Raw genomic sequence first — 17,991 nt, 5'->3', positions numbered from 1 at the left:
TGGATTCTTTTCTGGATGACAGTATTCCTTAAAACGTATGTCATGTTTCTGTCAAAAAAAAAAAAAAAGCCCAGCAGGGTTCTCACATACTCACTAGGGAAAAAAATGAATAAATAAAAATAAATAAATCCCAACTTGGAACATACACAAAGAATAAGAAATACTTCTATTGTAAAAAAGAAAGTTTGGAGTTTGGGATTGCTATTCTTGCCCCTCCCTTTTTTTTTTTTGAGAGGAGAGGTTTATATATTTGCCTTAAGAGTACAATGCTTTCCTGTGTTCACTGACAGACCTTAAATAATACTCTGTGCTTCTTCTGGTTTGCAGTAGGAGGCAAAAGAAAAAAGTCTCTGCACTTTCTATCTGGTCTTTGTGGTGGCCCAGAATGAGTAGGGAAACATATTTGTCCCCCCACCCCCGCCAAAAAAAGAGAGAGAGAGAGAGAGGACATACTTGATCTGCAGAGCACCCCTTTGCCTAGGATCAGAAGCTCATCAATTCTTGAGCAGGCCCTACCCTCCTCTAGCTAGATTATTTGCAGGTTAGAAATATGTTTTATAAATTCGTGACTAAAAGCATGTCATGTCCCACCTCCGCCGCACTCCACTGCTGTTGGATTCTGTATTTCTAGCCATCAGGCTGCTGGATTCCACAGAATATGCCCAAACCCCACGCCGAGCAGCCTGCAGCCATTTCCTTCCACACCACCACCAACCCTGGAGCTTCCTCCCGCAGGTTCTCCTGGACAGCTCGGGAGCTTGCTTGGCATACCAACACCTCTGAACTGCGGCAAGCGGTCTCAAGCCTCCCCCCACCCAACCACCACCCCTTAATGAAACAAAGAGGATATGTGATGCTTCCTGAAAACACAGAAATAATCCTGAGGAAGATTAAAGGATTTCACCATATTGTGGAATCAAATGGCAGTTCAAAAAAACTGGGATCGTCTCCAAGTTTTGATGTGGGGAAAATTCTGGTTATCACAACATTATCACTGAGGCTGTACGTGGCACAAAACATTGATATAAAGCAACATCGCTGCTGATTAAACACTATTAGCATATTCAGTTGGAAACACAAATGTAAACACAGATTGCCAATGTTTGCATCATGTACCACTGCAATATTCATCCTCAGGCAGGGATGAAGAAGCGGAGACCCAGAGACGGAAGAAAAGCTAGGGTTCACCCTCAGAGAATGCATAAATGAATGCTTAAAGTAGCTGAGGAGCTCTTATTTATGTTATTTTTAAAAAATGGTTAAGTTCTCTTTTATTTTTTTCTTTACAGCCTGTAGCTATTATGTACTTGTGATCTTGCCAAGTGGAATGTGGCTGGGAGCATATGTTTAATAAAAGTGTGTGCGGGCACGCACGCACACACACTCACACACACACACACACACATTAAAGCAATACCACGGTTTCCTCTGAAACTGACAGATGTAAAGCACTTCGGGAATTGAGACACTCCTCTATTTTAACTCTCCACATTATGTTCAGGCACTTGGAGTCTGAGTATGTTAGAGCAAAGGGACATAAGGAAGCCTTATGCACAAGAGGAGTAAGAGCTGACAGACAGCCTGGAGCAGTTACTTTTGTTTGTCCAGATTTTTAAAGTGTTTTCCCCCCAGTTTTGGATTTCATGCATTTTCGAGATGCCAGAAACTCAACTGAGGTTGTGCACAGTTGTTTCCTTCTGCACTGACTTCTACCAAGCTTGCAGTCGATGTAGAGCCTATCTCTACAACTATCCAGACCTTTGTAGCGTATTTCATGCCATTATGCCTGTCTTTCTTTCCCTCCCACGGATTCCTAATCTGTTGTTGTAAGCCGCTCCAAATTCTTCATGAATTAAGGGTGACTATAAACGAGTAATTTTCAAATATGCGTACATACTTATGAATAGACATAATAAGAAAGTATCAAAGTTATATTTATATTGGGCTGAAGGAGTTCTTAACCCTGTATCTGCAGGCATCAAAGATGGAGCCCTTGACAGGAAAAGTCTGAGATGCAAAAACCTGAATTCATATCCAAGTGTTTTAGCTTCCTAAGGGTATAATTGTATGATTTTCTTATAGTCACTTAACCTTTGTAGGCTTCTTTTTTTTTTTCCAAATATTTTACTTATTTTTTTGACAGAGAGAGAGAGAGAGATCACAAGTAGGCAGAGAGGCAGGCAGAGAGAGGAGGAAGCTGGCTCCCTACTGAGCAGAGAGCCTGATGCGGGACTCGATCCCAAAACCCTGAGATCATGACCTGAGCTGAAGGCAGCAGCTTAACCCACTGAGGCACCCAAGTGCCCCCCTTTGTAAGCTTCTTAATTTGGAAAATGGTGTAGTTGCAATATGTAAGCAGTTTTTTCCTTTGTTTAGTAATAGGATCCTTCATTTCATGTAAAAACTTACCCAGAACCAACATTGAAAAGAACCCAAATTGAAATGATTGCAGTTGAAGCTGGGTGGAGTGTGGTGCTCCTTCTCTACAACGTTCTCTTTCACCTTCCATTTCACCTTCCTTGTCTCCACCACTTCCTACAGCACTTCTATGAAATCTAAAGAACACTATTGAAAACCAGTGAAATAAATCCTCTCCACAGACTCATTCAGATTGAAATTATTTTATTCCAGGTATGTTTAGAACAAGAGTCCGGTAGTCAAAACACTGAACATATACAGTATGGGTATCCACCAGTCAGAATGAACTCCAGCTGAAACCAACCAGTAACCTCTATCTCCTTGTACCAGGGGAAGATCAGTACTGACTTTGAGATTCATACTAAACATATCTAACCACTAATGATAACTGAAGCTCACTTATAGGGTGAGTATCTGGCAATACTATTTAGCAGGGGTGTTGGGAGAAGACAATGGAATAATCACTACTGTGTACTCTGGGAAACACACGGAGGGTTTAGAAGGGAGGCAGTGGGGGGATGGGTGAGCCCAGTGATGGGTATTAAGGAGGGCACAGATTGCATGGAGCACTGGGTGTTATACACAATGAATCATGGAACACTACATCAAAAAACTAATGATATACTGTATGGTGACTAATGTAACACTGTAACACAGATGGAGGAAGAGCATAGAGACTCTGAGCACCAATCAGTGCTCCTCAAACATACACATCCCCCCAAAACAAATATCAACTTTTGGATCCAACACAGTCTCACTATTAAAGAAAAAAAAAAAAAAAAAAAAAGAGCCAACCAAACAAAAACAAACCTTCTCCAAAGACAAACTTCATAGACACAAGAGACTCAAAGTTTTACCCAATCAGCATCAATACACCTAACTTCTCCATCTGAAACACCTGCATTCAGTTAGTTTCTGGCATTCAGATCTCTCTCAAGGGACTTAGGACAGCTGGTCATGTTCCGTTTCTGGATTTGGGTGCTGGTATGTTCAGTGTGTATAACTTCACTGAGCTATATTTTGATGATATGCACATTTTTCTCTATGAATTTATATATCAATGAAGTTTTGTTTTGTTTTGTTTTTTTAATATTCCCAGCATCATAAAACAGGCAATTTCTCTAGAGGTAAATATGTGTATTGGTTTTCTATGGAAGAATGACAAAATTACCATAAATTTAGCAGCTTAAGACAACATACATTTACTGTCTCACAGCTTTCAGTGCTAGGAGTCCAGCATGGCTTAGCTGGGTCCTTTCATAAGGATCTCACAAGGATGTAATCAAGGTAATCTCACAAGGATGTAATCAAGCCCATGGGCTAGGCTACATTTTCGTCTGGAGGATTGAGTGAGGAAGAATTTACTTCAAGTCTCTCTCAGGTTGTTGGCAGAATTCATTTTCTTGTGCTTGTAGGACTGAAGGTCCATTTTTTACTGGCTATTGGCTGGCAGTCCCCTCTAGTCCTACAGGTCACTTGTAGTTCCCTGCCATGTGGCCTTCTCCATAGGCAATCTACAACATGGCGGTTATTTCCTCAAGGCCAGCAGCCTCTGCTAAAATTGACTCGTATATAATGAAATGTAATCATGGGAAGTATCATTCCCTCATTTTTGCCATATTCTAGTGGTTAGAAGCAAGTTCTAGGCTCTGCCCACACCCAAGAAGAGGGGATCACTCCACACCATTTGCATTACGGTATGTCCATCCCAGTATCTAAAAATGCTCCCAACCTATGCTTACTTTTACCCAGAACAAAAATACAATTGTCTCCAAAGTAACCTCAACTCTCCAAAGCACAGGCAATGTTTTGGGCAGTTTGTGACCTTTGTGTTTTGGAACTACCTGGAATATCATATGACAGCTTTATAAACTTCCTACTCAAGAATTCAGTTTCACTGAGAATCACTCTGTTGCCTACATGATGCATAGGGAGTGCATAAGAAAGAGCCAGATATTGGTTATAAACTCTTGACCTAAGAATTGGTGTCCAAGATGGAGAAAGAGATTTAGGAGTCACTGAGAAGAGAGAGTATGACATCTTAGGGTTCGTAAGGCATGCTGGAGTTACATTATCCCTGTTAACAGAGAACAAAAGGATCCTGGGATGAGGGGTGGGGAAGACAGATAATGGAACTAGAAGAAATGTGAGACCTAGCTGATATCAACTGATTGTACTCCAAAATCATATATAATATTCATGGGGTCCTATTTTATAACCAGAATTCACTGGGAGATAATTGGAGGATACTGTCCAAAACCCTATACCATGTCAACTGAGTATTGGCTGGCTTTGTTGATACATTATCTATCCACAATGAACAAGGATTGGGCTAAAGCAAAGCAGGACTTTGAAAAGTAACATGTCTTCACAGACCTGTACTGGATGTTTCAGTTGTTGACTACTTGTGAGTCGGTCCCTTTACACATGAGAGTACTTTAACATCTTGCCCAGTGATTATTTCCTTGACCTTGAGATTTGAGGCTAAGTAAGCTATGGTGAAAGCTCTAGCATGGAAGAGCTGGTGTTTGAATTTGATGGTTAATTTCATGTGTTAATTTGACTGGACCACAAGGAGCTTAGATATTTGGTTAAACATTCGTTCTGAGTGTATCTATAAGGGTGTTTCTGGATGAAATTACCATTTGAATCTTACACTCCGCAGTGTGGGCAGGCCTCATCCAATCTGTTGAGGTCTAAATAGAATAAAAGATGGCTCTCCTGAGTCTGGACTTCTCAGCCTCCATAATCATGTAAGCCAATTCCTTATAATAAATCTCTCTCTCTCCATATATATTCATACACATACATAGAGAATCCTGACTAAATACACTAAGGCTGTTTACAATTAAATTCTGGATCTTACAGCTAAACTGGTACCAGGAATTATAAAAAGGAAGTTTTGCTCTTTCATTCATTTGATTTCATATATCCAGGATGCTTGTCTTGAGATAATTCACATGAAAATGTTTAGTAAACTAAATGTCCTTCAAAAATACCATTCTAACAAAGAATAAAGGAATCTTTCTAATGAAGAAAATAACAACTAAAAATTAAAAATAGGTTTGCAATGACATAGATGGACCTAGAGGGTGTTATGCTAAACAAAATAAAAAGCTAATCAGAAAGAAAATTATCATATGATCTCACTGATATGTGGAATTTAAGAAACAAAACAGAGGATCATAGGGAAGAGAGGAAGAAATAAAACAAGATGAAATCATAGAGGCAGACAAACCATAAGAGACTCTTAATCATAAGAAAAAAAACTGAGGGTTGCTGGAGGGGAGAGGGGAGAGGGGTAGGGGATGGGGTAACTGGGTGATGGACAGTAAGGAGAGCATGTGAGGTAATGAGCACTGGGTATTATATAAGACTGATGAATCACTGACCTCTACCTCTCAAATCAATAATATAGTATATGTTAATTGAACTTAAATAAAAATAAATTAATTTTAAAAATTAAAAGTAGGTAGCTTTTCTAATATGTAAGATGATTAATCAGTTACATAAAAACCTACTAAAATTAGTGTAACTATCTACACTGATCAATTAGCTAAAGAATGATGGACTCTCCATTTTTTTTAGACATATAAGCAAGACCTAAGTTGTAAGAAATGGGGAAAATGCCAAAAGCTAAAATTCTCAGCTAACTGTTCTTTGCATCTTTCCCAGGAAATGACAAAATTTGGGATGCCAAATTTGGTTCATTCATTCATGGCCAAGAAAATCATGAACAAACACCATGAAATCTCAGGATATCAATGATACTTGTTGTGGTGTTCTTAAAGACATGTTTATAATTCTTTGATACTCTTCCCTTTAAGAAGAGTAGCCCAGATTCTTTCTGCTTAAATGTGAGTTAGACTTAGGAACTTGCTTCTAGCAAACAAAATAGTAGAAGTAATCACTTCCAGAATCAGTTATTAAAAGCCTGTGTCTTCCATTCTGGGGCTCTTTTACTCTCTCACCGCTCAGCTGCCATGTTGTTGGAGCAAACCAAGGAAAAGAGACCCAAATAATAAAGGACTGAAGTCTTCTGACAACAACCCAGTGAATGAGTATGGGAGTGGATTCACCAGCCCCTTTAGATGACTGAACCCCAACTAACATCTTGACCGCAACTTCAGAAGTGTTCCAATGTCAGAATTTGCTAGCTCTGATCTCTGATCTCTGGCCTTCAGAAATTATATGACATAATAAATGTTTGTTGTTTTAAGCTACTAAGTTTGAAAGTAATTTACATGCAGCAATAGATAACTAGTACATTAGTGTAATTTTACTCCTAGATTGGGTAAAATATCTCAGGCTTACTAAGTTTCCCATCACTTTTAAAATATCTTCTTTACCACAAATATCAAAATATTTAAAAATGAAGTCATATTTTTAGATTCTCATCTATTTTCAGTTTCTTTGAATGAGCAACATACTGAGGGCTGGGTGGAACAGGCTTAGGACTCCACATAACAAGCAGTAACACAATGGCTAATACTGAGATCTTCGTCAGTGCCCAATTCCTTGCTAATCATTCTTTTGTTATTTCATTTAATTCTCTCAACATGTATTGAGGTAGGTATTGGTATTTGCTTTATTTTTACATTGAGAAAACTGAGGCTCAGAGAGGGCATGTAGAGTTCCCAACAATACATAATTAATAAAAGAAATAGCCATTCTGAAACTAAAGTCTAATGCCAATTCACTTTTTCCCACTGTTCAGAGTAGGTTCTCTTTCTTTCTTTCTTTCTTTCTTTATTTATTTATTTATTTATTTATTTATTTATTTATTTCAAGAGACCATGAGTGCATCAAGCAGGGTGGGAAGAAGCAGAGGGAGAGAGAAAATCCTGAGCCCAAATCAAGAACTGGACGCTTAACCAACCAAGCCACCTACGCACCCCAGGTTATTTCTTATAACAGTTATCTCCTGCCATCAGACACTGGATAAAAGGTTTTGCCTCTTCACTCCATTGGTCTGAGAGTATCTCCAGGCCTCACTTCTAAAACTGCCTTATTTTCTGGACAGTTTTGTGGCAAATGTTTTAATTTAGAGTGAATTCTTGTTTTTTAGATTTTATTTTTCGTCCTAGATAGCGTGTTAAGCCTGTCTCTTCCCAGAATGAGGGCTTTAATCTCCCATGGTCTCATGCCTCCAAACAGAAGAAGCCACCTCTCCCAATATTGCAGCCCACTCAGAGCCCTTGGCTCCCTGTTTGCCTGGCAAGAAAATTTAGGTATATATGAAAGTAGGAGTCTTGTGCCAAAAGTTACAGGGGATCAGGGTATTAATAGTAAGGAACAGATTACTTCAAATATTCAAATCTAGCCACTTAGTAGATTTAATCTGTAGCCAACAGGAAAGTATATGAGATCCATCAAGTTTCCTAAATTCTGAAGTTAATTGAACTTGATTTCTCATATTATTTTTATGATGTTACCAATGATTTCATATTACAATGGTTTAAACTGGAAGAGACTAGGAAAATATCTGCAAGAAAAGCTTACGTATTAAGCAAAATAGGTTAGTTGGAGTGAAATGAGAATTTCTGAATTCTCTCATTTAATATCTCTTTCAAGTATCTTTTTTTTTTAATTAAAAAGAAAATACAGGAAGTCTACGAGATGATCCTGGAGGATTTTGTGCCAGAAAATAAGGCAGTGCATTAAACAATAATGGGATATGTCAAAGGGACATAAGAGCCAACTGAAAGAGTTCCCAATGACCAAAGCTGAAACAATATGAGCAACAGAATAAATTTAGTAATGGATGATAACCCAAAGTATCAAATAAATATCCATGAGTCATCCTGACATAAATAAATGATTAATCTGAAAAATAAATAAATGAGAGAGAAGAGACAGGAGAATTCCAAATAATTTATGTAGAAATTCCTTAAGGAGATGGAATGTAAGTCATCATTCTTTTAGACTTCCTTCCAAAAAGTACAGTATAGAAAGATGAGGGAGAGTAACTTAATAATAGAGAAATCTGACAAACACAGGTCTCTCAGTCAGTGATAAAAATAGTGCTTTACTTTATGGTCTTCATCCAAAGCATTCATAATCTTAGTCTAATCATGAGAAAAACACCAGACAGATGCCTATTGAAGGACGTTTTAGAAGATACCTGACAAGACCTCCTCAAAGCTGTCAAGATCATCAAATACAAGGAAAGTCTAAGAAGCTGTCACAATCAAGCCGAGACTCTGGGGGTATGATGACAAGGTGCAATGTGGTACCCTGGATGGGGTGCTGAAACAGAAAAAATACAATAGGTTAAAATCTGAGGAAATCTGAATAAAGCATGGGCTTCAGTTAATAATGATGTCTAATAAGAGAAACTGGGTGTGAGATAAAGAGAACTCTCTGTACTAGTCTCACCCTTCCTAGATAAATATAAAATGGTTTTAAAATGAGAAGTTTATCTAAAAATGTTTCTTCAAGTTAAAAAATAAAAGAAAGTAGGGGTGCCTGAGTGGCTCAGTTGGTTCAGTGTTTGATTCTTGGTTTTGGCTCAGGTCAGGATCTCGGGGCGTGAGATGGAGCCATGAGTCAGGCTCTCTGCTGGATGTGGAGCCTGCTTGGGATTCTCTCCCTTCTTCTTCCTCTGCTCCTCACCAACCACCCCCCATCTTTCTCCCTCTCAAAAAAACAAAAAATAAATAAATAAAATAAATTTTAAAAAAAGAAAACAGTCATATGGAACATTTACTTAATTTACATGACTTCAAATATACATGCTCAGCAAAGATAAAAAGGGAGGAGTGTGGTAAAGAGCGGAAATACAGTAGTCAAATATTTTGAAGTGTTAATGTGCACATGCCTCCTGAAGCATCTTCCCCCTTCCCCATTCTGCTTCCCAGCTTTGACAGCTAGTCTTGAGTGACTCATGCATAATCAGAAACATCCAACTAATAAACACTACTGCTACTCTGAGACGAAAGGAGTCAGATGCCTTCTCCCAAATTAAATCTTTCCCTGTCTGAGGAAAAAAAGTTGGCCACAGAAGGGAAAAACCCATTACTCTAAAGGAAAGCAAAAGATCAAACAACTGCTGGAGGGGAAACCTCTGTTCACACTCAACAATGGCAGCTGCTTGGAAGCTGAGTCACCCATGAAAGACCTCAGTCACAAGAAGATCTTCGCTCCATCAAGCATCTAATTTGGAAGAATGTCAAGACACTGCCCCAATTCTTCTCCCATGAGGACAATGCCCTACCTCAGAATATTCATAAACCTTCTTCTCAAAACAAAAAGTAGGGAACTTAGTCACCTTGAGGGCCTAACATGAAGAGAAGTCCTTATCTTTGATAAAGGTGTGACTAAACAAAAATGGTTTGATATTAGCCTTTGTTTTAGAATAGAAGGGGTACATATTATATCTGACACCAAAACAATCATAAAGTTGTAGTGTTGATTAGTAACCCTTCAAAAGGACCACCAGGACAAAGACAATCAAACAAAGCTAAGTTTATTAGGCTTTCTACCATAAGGTAGAAAGATAGAATTGATAGAATATTAGTGATGTATCATAAGGGGGAAGTCATAGGAGGATATTTATAGGGATTTAGAGCCTGAGCTGGTGATTTTTGTTTATTTAAATTTAAATTTAAATTTTATTTAAATTTAATTAATTAATATATAATGTATTATTGGTTTCTGAGGTACAGGTCTGTGATTCATCAGTCTTATATAACCCCAGTGCTCATGTGCCCCCAGGGCACATGCTTATGTCATGTGCCCTCCTTAATGTCCATCACCCAGTTACCCCATCCCCCCTCCAGCAACCCTCAGTTTGTTTCCTATGATTAAGAGTCTTCTATGGTTTTTCTTCCTCTCTCATTTTGTCTTGTTTTATTTTTTTTTTCTCTCTTCCCCTATGATCTTCTGTTTTGTTTCTTAAATTCCACATATCAGTAAGATCATATGATAACTGTCTTTCTCTGATTGACATACTTCACTTAGCATAATAACCTCTGGTTCCATCCATGTCATTGCAAATGACAAAATTTGGGGGGGCCAGAAGGTTTGATGGCTAAATAATAATAATAATATATATATATATATATATATATATATATATATATATATATTTCACAACTTCTGTATCCATTATCCATTCATCTATTCATCTGTCAATGGACATTTGGGCTCTTTCTATAGCTTGGCTATTGTGGACATTGCTGCTATAAACATTGGGGTGCAGGTCCCTCTTTGTATCTTTGGGGTAAATACCAGTAGTACAATTGCTGGGTCATAGGGTATGAGCTGGTGATTTTCAGGAAAGGCAAGGAACTGGTTGGTAGTAGAGAGACATAATGATATTTATTACATAACAGTTTCAGAGGGATGGGCAGAAGGAGGTGAGGGTCTTAACAAGAATCATGATAAACTAGGACACCTGGGTGGCTCAGTTGGTTAAGCAGCTGCCTTCGGCTCAGGTCATGATCCCAGCGTCCTGGGATTGAGTCCCGCATTGTGCTCCTTGCTCGGCAGGGAGCCTGCTTCTCCCTCTGCCTCTGCCTGCCATTCTGTCTGCCTGTGCTCTTTCTCTCTCTCTCTCTCTCTCTCTCTCTCTCTGACAAATCAATAAAATCTTAAAAAAAAAAAAAAAGAATCATGATAAACTGCTAGCTTTGATAAGTTAGCTATTACAGTTGGGTCAGAGTTTTAATTTTCAGGGACTAAGTATTTCTTGAACCAAGTAGTTAAGTTACTTTTACTTATTCTCAGTTTTATGTGAGGTAGGAACAGAAAAAAATCCCCAGTCCTACTATGGTCTAATACATGGTCAAGTGTCCTCAGTCACAGTCTAAGTTAATACAGAAACAGGACATGAATTGGCTTCAATTCTCATGTTCTGGGTTTCATGAAGTGATCTCAACAATCCCTAACTCCTGGTATTCACCTTTATGATCCCTTCTCCTTGAGTGTGGGCATGATATATGACTTTCCATTAATCAAATGAATATGCAAAGGCAATGGGACATATGTAATTATGTTACCTAAGATTATAACATCCCTCTTATTAGATCTTCTTCCTTACTGGCTCTTAGGAAGTGGGCCACCATGTTAAGGAGCCTACCTGGCAAGGACCTGAGACAGTAAACTCCAGATGACAGGCAGCAAAAACTGAGGACCTCAATTCAACTACTCACCAGGAACTGAATTCTTTCAACAATCATGTATGCTTAGAAATGGATGCTTCAGGGCACCTGGGTGGCTCAGTGGGTTAAAGCCTCTGCCTTCGGCTCAGGTCATGATCCCAGGGTTCTGGGATCAAGCTCGCATCGGACTCTCTGCTCAGCAGGGACCCTGCTTCCTCCTCTCTCTGCCTGCCTCTCCACCTACTTGTGATCTCTGTCTGTCAAATAAATAAATAAAATCTTTTAAAAAAAAAAAAAAAGAAAAAGAAATGGATCTTTCAACAGTCAAGCCTCATGTGAAATGGCAGCCCTAATTGAAACATTGGTTACAATGTTGTGAAAACCTGAAGTACTAAGGACCCAACTAAGCCAATCCTAAATTCCTTACCCACAAAAACTGTGAGGTAATAAATGTATTGGCTTAAGCCACTAAGGTAATATTGTTGGTGGTAATATTTTTACATAACAATAGAGTGCCTTAGATCATTCTTCTTCCTAAGATGAAGGGTAGAACATTATCATCTAAACACATGATTAATCCACTGTTGGATTAATCCACTGTGCACTGTGGATTATCTAAACTCATGATTAATCCACAGTGGATTAATCCACTGTGCACTGTTTGATGATGTGTTTGGGTTGTGTAGAGCTTCTGATGGTAGACATTCCAACACTAATAAGTCAAATTTTCTTATTATTTTGCTGGAAAGTTCATTAATTGGGTCATTGGCTGAGACATTGACTTCTCCACAGCACTCAAGGCTCTGAAAACCATACATCTGTGCATCAAAAACACAAATACAAGCTGAAGGATAGTAATCAGAATTTGTAATTCACTCATAGAACAAGAGTCAAGACTGCTCAAATTAAACCAAGAGAAAGATCCCATCCCCAAACCAAAGAGTCTGCAAAACTAAATATGGGGGTAAAAGCCAAATTACTGAATGTCATCATTTCTTTGTTTCCTGGATATTTTTAGTAATAGTTGTTGGGTCCGTTATCAAAGAAACAAGACTGAGACAAAGTGAAAGTTATACAAAGCCTTATTCTATGCCAAGCATCAGAAGTTAGACTGACCGGCTATGGGAACGAGGCTGAGACAAAGTGAAAGTTATGTAAAGCTTTATTCTATGCCAAGCATTAGAAGTCAGACTGACCGGCCAGGGCCGCCTCCGAAGAGAGCAACCACCCCTTGGTCATACAGGCTAGTTTTATAGGGCACAAGCACAGACATCTAATATGTGGCTTTGGCTGATTGGATGTCTCCCACCTGTGTGTTTTGGTAACAGTTACCCGGAACCGAAACTAGTAACTGCTGAGGTGTTTATTAAACAACAAAATGGCCTTGTTTTAGGTATGTGTTTTAGCAATGGTTGCCCAGAACCAGAACCAGTAACTGCTGAGGCATTTTTTAAACAACAAAATGGCTACCTGGGCAACATGGAGTCACTATGGCTAAGTAGGCCCAGGCCTAGGGGTTTAACAGTTTTCAACATTAAATTGGCCCTAACATAGTAAAGGTCCTAAAGAGATCTGTAGGGATGTAAGTACAACATTTTTTCTCTTGAGATCTACATAGTCCACCTCCAGATGCCAATATCCTAAACATTTTTTCCTGCCACCTGTCTAATTTCAGGAACCTCTCCTGTAGGTTCCATAGCCTTAGTAACATTGTCTAGCCCTCCTGCTACACTTTGAACCACTGTAGGTAGGATTATATACATTTGGGGGGCTTTTGTAAAATACAAATTGAAGAAGCTTGGGGGCAGAAAATAACTGTCCAAAACCCTCTCAGTTGAAATCCAAATTAAGATCTAATTTTTCTTATTCTTAAGTTTTAACTATCTAAATAACTCTTTTTCTCTGAGAAGAGAAACTGATGGGCCAAATGGATCCTAGGTAATGCTAGGGAATATTCAGGTAGTCATCAGATTCACAAGATGAGAGATCTCTACAAAAATTATGGTTATAATCAATAAGCTTTTTTAAAACAAGTCCAATCCTGGGTATTAGGAATCAACCACTTCTCCGTTTTCGGTCACAATGCCTTATGTGGTTGTCATATAGTATTGCAGTGTTTTAGTAGCATCCACTCCTCGAGAATGGTCCTGTGCTAGGTGATCAAATCTGTTGTACAGAGATCATTACGTAACTCTAAAACCAAAAAGCCGTAGAGTTTTCTTGAGTGGCACACCTTCTTATAAAGTCTGAAAAAGTCTGAAAAAAGTCTGAGAAAGTGAGACAGCCTCTGGAATACATACCATCTGTTTTCTAGCTCTTTCCAAGCTCTAATTTTATGAAAGCTCTACAGCAAAGTTTAGCTTCTATGAAAGTTCCCCAAGTGTAGTTTCTCTGGAGAAAGGAACCTACCTTTTTAGATATAATGGGATGTAGGGTTTTAGATTTCTTGTTATCTGACCTGTTTTAAGTCTTTGTGAAATAAAGAGTTGTTTAGTGCAGAGTGCATCTCCTTAACTCAGGAAACTGATTGGAAGTGATATCAGAGGTAAATGGATAGCATGCAAAGAAAAGTGAATACAAATAAAGGCTTTAGGGATTATGCACTCTGGGCCTCAGTTTCACATTCTGGGGTGAAATCTTGGGGTTTCCATGCTTATTTTATAATCATATGCTTTTTGTAGGCCAAGAATATAGTTTCTTAAGTTACACAATTCTCCAAGAATCTTGATAGGCTTCCAATCTATTTGTTTCTAATCAGTTCCAAGTGCCCATAACCACCCCCAAAGTCATAAATCCAAGCCTCCAATAATTTGTTGCTTCCCAGGGATATTTTTCTTTCTCTAGCAACTTAATGGAATCTACCTTGAGGCCATCTGAAATAACATCTTTAAAGGGAAGGTAATATCCTTAATGTGATATTTGCTGCCGGGATGAATCATTTGTTTAACTGGAAACTCTTAATGGGTTTTTGCCATCAAAGCCTTTTGTAGTTTTTATTTCCTAAAGTTTAGTGTCTAGAAGCAATTGACTCTTCTAATTCTGAAAGGCCACAAATTTCTGAACTTTGTCTGGTCTTTAATTCTTCACACGACTCATTTCTTTCTTTTAAATATCTTGCTAAATGCACCAATAAATAGTCAACGCACACTCTTGGCTCTTCCCAGTCATTTTCACGAGAGTTATAGACTCACTAGGAACTGGGTCTTGCTGCCTTCCATGTTATCACAAGCAAGAGTTTTACAAAACCTGTTTCCACACCATTCACTATTTAACCCCCAACTCAGTGTTGCTATTTTAAGTTTTTGTGGGGTGTAACCCCAATCCAAGTCTGTATTACTTAACATACTGCTAAAAACTATAACAAACAATTACCCCAATTTTGTTACTTTTACATTATAGATTACTTGGGTTTTTTTGGTTTTCTATGTGAGCTTTTTTTTTTTCCCTCATGTAATGGTCATTGGTGCATAAACATGAAGAAGACAGTCCTGTTCTGTGGGAGTCAGAATGATGGTTTCCCAAACAGGTCCACATTCTAATCCCCCAAATCTATGAATGTTACCCTACATGGCAAAAGGGACTTTGTAGATGATACCAATTTAAAAATCTTGAAATAGAGAGGGAATCCTGGACACACAGGTGGGCCTAATGTAATCACAAGCATCTTTATAAAGAGGAGGCAGGGGGTCAGAGTGAGAGAAAGAGATGTGGCAATAGAGACAGAAGTCAAGAAGATCCAAGCAAAGGGCTCTGAGCCAAGAAATTCAAGTTACCTCTAGAAGCTAAAAAAGCAAGGAAAAAAATTCTCCCCTAGAACCTTTTTTTTTTTTAAGATGTATTTATTTATTTATTTATTTAAGAGAAAGAGAGAATGGGAGTGGGGGAAGGGGCAGAGGGAGAGAGAGGGAATCTCAAGCAGACACCCTGCTGAGCAAGGAGCCTGATGCAGGGGGCTTGATCTCATGACTTTGAGATCATGACCAGAGCAAAAATCAAGAGTCTGATGCTCAACCTACTGAGTCACCCAAGCGTCCCTCCCTAGAGCCTTTTAAAGGAATGTAGCCCTGCTGACCCATTTTAGATACTGGACCTTTGGAAATGTAAGATAATAAATCAGTATAGAGTGAAGCCACTAAGTTTATGGTAATTTGTTATAGCAGGAATGTGCAACTAATAAATACATCTTGTGTATTTTATAATTTGAATATAGCCCTGCTGACCCTTTTTAGACATTGGACCTTTGGAACTGTAAAATAATAAATCAGTATAGATTGAAGCCAGTAAGTTTGTGGTAATTTGTTATAGCAGGAATGTGAAGCTAATAAAAACATCTTCTCCAGAGTCATCTAGACTTGCCATCTTCAAAAATGTAAATTTGAAAGTTTGCCTAAGGTTTATCTCTATTATAAGCAGCTGAAAAAAGGAATCATGAAGCATCCCCCGTGCAGAGATATGGATTGGGTTCCTTGATATACTTAGATATAACAGGGGCTAGAAAATATAGGTCTACCTGGGAAGTTGCTTCCAGTAATAACTCCAAATATCATGATTGCAAAAGTATGAATATAAGTAGCAAGCTAGTCACCCTGCCACAACCCTAGACTAAAAACAGAGCAGTCAAGTAAAACTGTTTGTACTAAATGGTGGACTTGTAAACTCTTTTTCCTCAATTAACTACTAGAACACTGGAAGTAGGTTTATTCACCTTAATTACTCAGGGATTAAAAGAGACTCTGGTAGGGTCATAAATATAAAAAGAGATTCAAAAATTACCAAACCCTTTAGGAAAGCCTCCAATGGGAAAGAAAAGGAAAAAAAAAAGAAAGAAAGAAAGAACAAAAAGAAGAGGAGGAAGAAAAAGAAAAGGAAAAGGAAACCATAACCACTCCCTGAAAAAAACAAAAAAGGGGGGATTTAAAGAAATAATAGCAATCTATTGGTAGGTGGCAAAAAGAAAAGTAGTTAAAACTAAAATTAGCATCTTCTGAGAAATAAGAAAATACACTGAATTCACAAAATCAGAAAAAAATGAATTTAAAAAAATAAAGACCATGAAAGGAAAGAACTCTAAGAAATCAAAAATATGACTGAAAATTATAAAAGAATTAATTAAGACTGAAAGATTGAATTATGGCTATATCATAAGAAACAAACACCAGAGTTGACAAATTAGAGAGAAAAGGTGAGAGCCCTATAGGTTTGTGGCAAAGATAGTTATACTCATTAAATATTCCACTCCATTTCCCAGAATCCTTGGGACTAGGCAGGGTCATGTGACTAGTTAAGGCCAATGAAATATAAGCAGAAAAGACATTGTTACCTCTAGGCTGAGAGAAAGTTCTCCACTCTCTTGTCATAATAACCAGCTCTGCAGCTATCAGCTGGGTATCTGTGTGACCATGTGGAACAGATTTAATCTCACTCAACTCACTTTGAACATGAGTATGAAACAATAGTTGTTGGGTTAAGCACTGAGACTTCACAACAGAAATTTATCACAGCAGGGGCACCTGGGTGGTTCAGTGGGTTAAAGCCTCTGCCTTCGGCTCGGGTCATGATCCCAGGGTCCTGGGATCGAGCCCCGCATCGGGCTCTCTGCTCAGCAGGGAGCCTGCTTCCCTTCCTCTCTCTGCCTGCCTCTCTGCCTACTTGTGGTCTCTCTGTCAAATGAATAAATAGAATCTTAAAAAAAAAAAAAAAAGAAATTTATCACAGCAAAATCTAGCCTATACAAATAAGAGTCAATCTAGGAGATTCAACATTTGACTAATAGGAATTTCAGAACAAGAACACTGAAAAAGGGATGCCCAGGTGGCTCAGTCAGTTAAGAATCTGCCTTCAGCTCAAGTCATGATCCTAGGGTCCTGGGGTTGAACCCCATGTCAGGCTCCCTGCTCAGAGGGGAATCTGCTTCTCCCTCTTCCTCTGCTTCTCTACCCCTCTCGTGCTCCCATTCTCTCTCTCTCAAATGAATAAATGAAATCTAAAAAAAAATTTTCTTTAAAAATATAAATTTGTGGTTCTATATTACTTTATAAACAATATACATTCATTAATTTGATTAAAAGACTGAAAATATTTAATAGGATAACTTTAGTATTGGAAAATGTTAAGAATTGATATTAAGCAAGAATATCTTGATATTCTTGATATTCCCAAGAATAGGAAAATGAACATGTTTGTGTATTACTGATAGGAACATAAATCAGTAGCACCTTTTAGGAAAGCAAGATGACATTGTCAATTAAATTGTAAATTTACATACCATTAATTCTAATTCTAAGTGTCTTTAGAATACACAAATGTGTCTACCAGAATATTCTTAAAATAATATGATAAAATTAGAGATTACTCAAAAACCAAGATATAAAACAATATACATAGTATGATTTTTCCATTTATGTAACTAAAGAAGAGAAAGAAATCTGGATATATGAGTGCACACATGTGGGGTGTGTGTGTGTGTGTG

The 17,991-nt window shown here is 38.2% G+C and overlaps 1 non-coding gene across 1 annotated transcript; it reads left to right on the top strand.

The window, feature by feature from the left end:
* Positions 1-274: 274 nt before the first annotated feature.
* Positions 275-405, top strand: LOC131810705 (small nucleolar RNA SNORA31). The gene has a single exon (XR_009345683.1). It is a non-coding gene; the product is annotated as a small nucleolar RNA SNORA31 (small nucleolar RNA).
* Positions 406-17,991: the final 17,586 nt, after the last annotated feature.

This window comes from Mustela lutreola, chromosome 10 (assembly GCF_030435805.1).
Source record: "Mustela lutreola isolate mMusLut2 chromosome 10, mMusLut2.pri, whole genome shotgun sequence".
NCBI classification, from domain to species: Eukaryota; Metazoa; Chordata; class Mammalia; order Carnivora; family Mustelidae; genus Mustela; species Mustela lutreola.
Note: the sequence above shows the minus strand (reverse complement) of the source record. Positions and strands in the feature narration are given on the sequence as shown.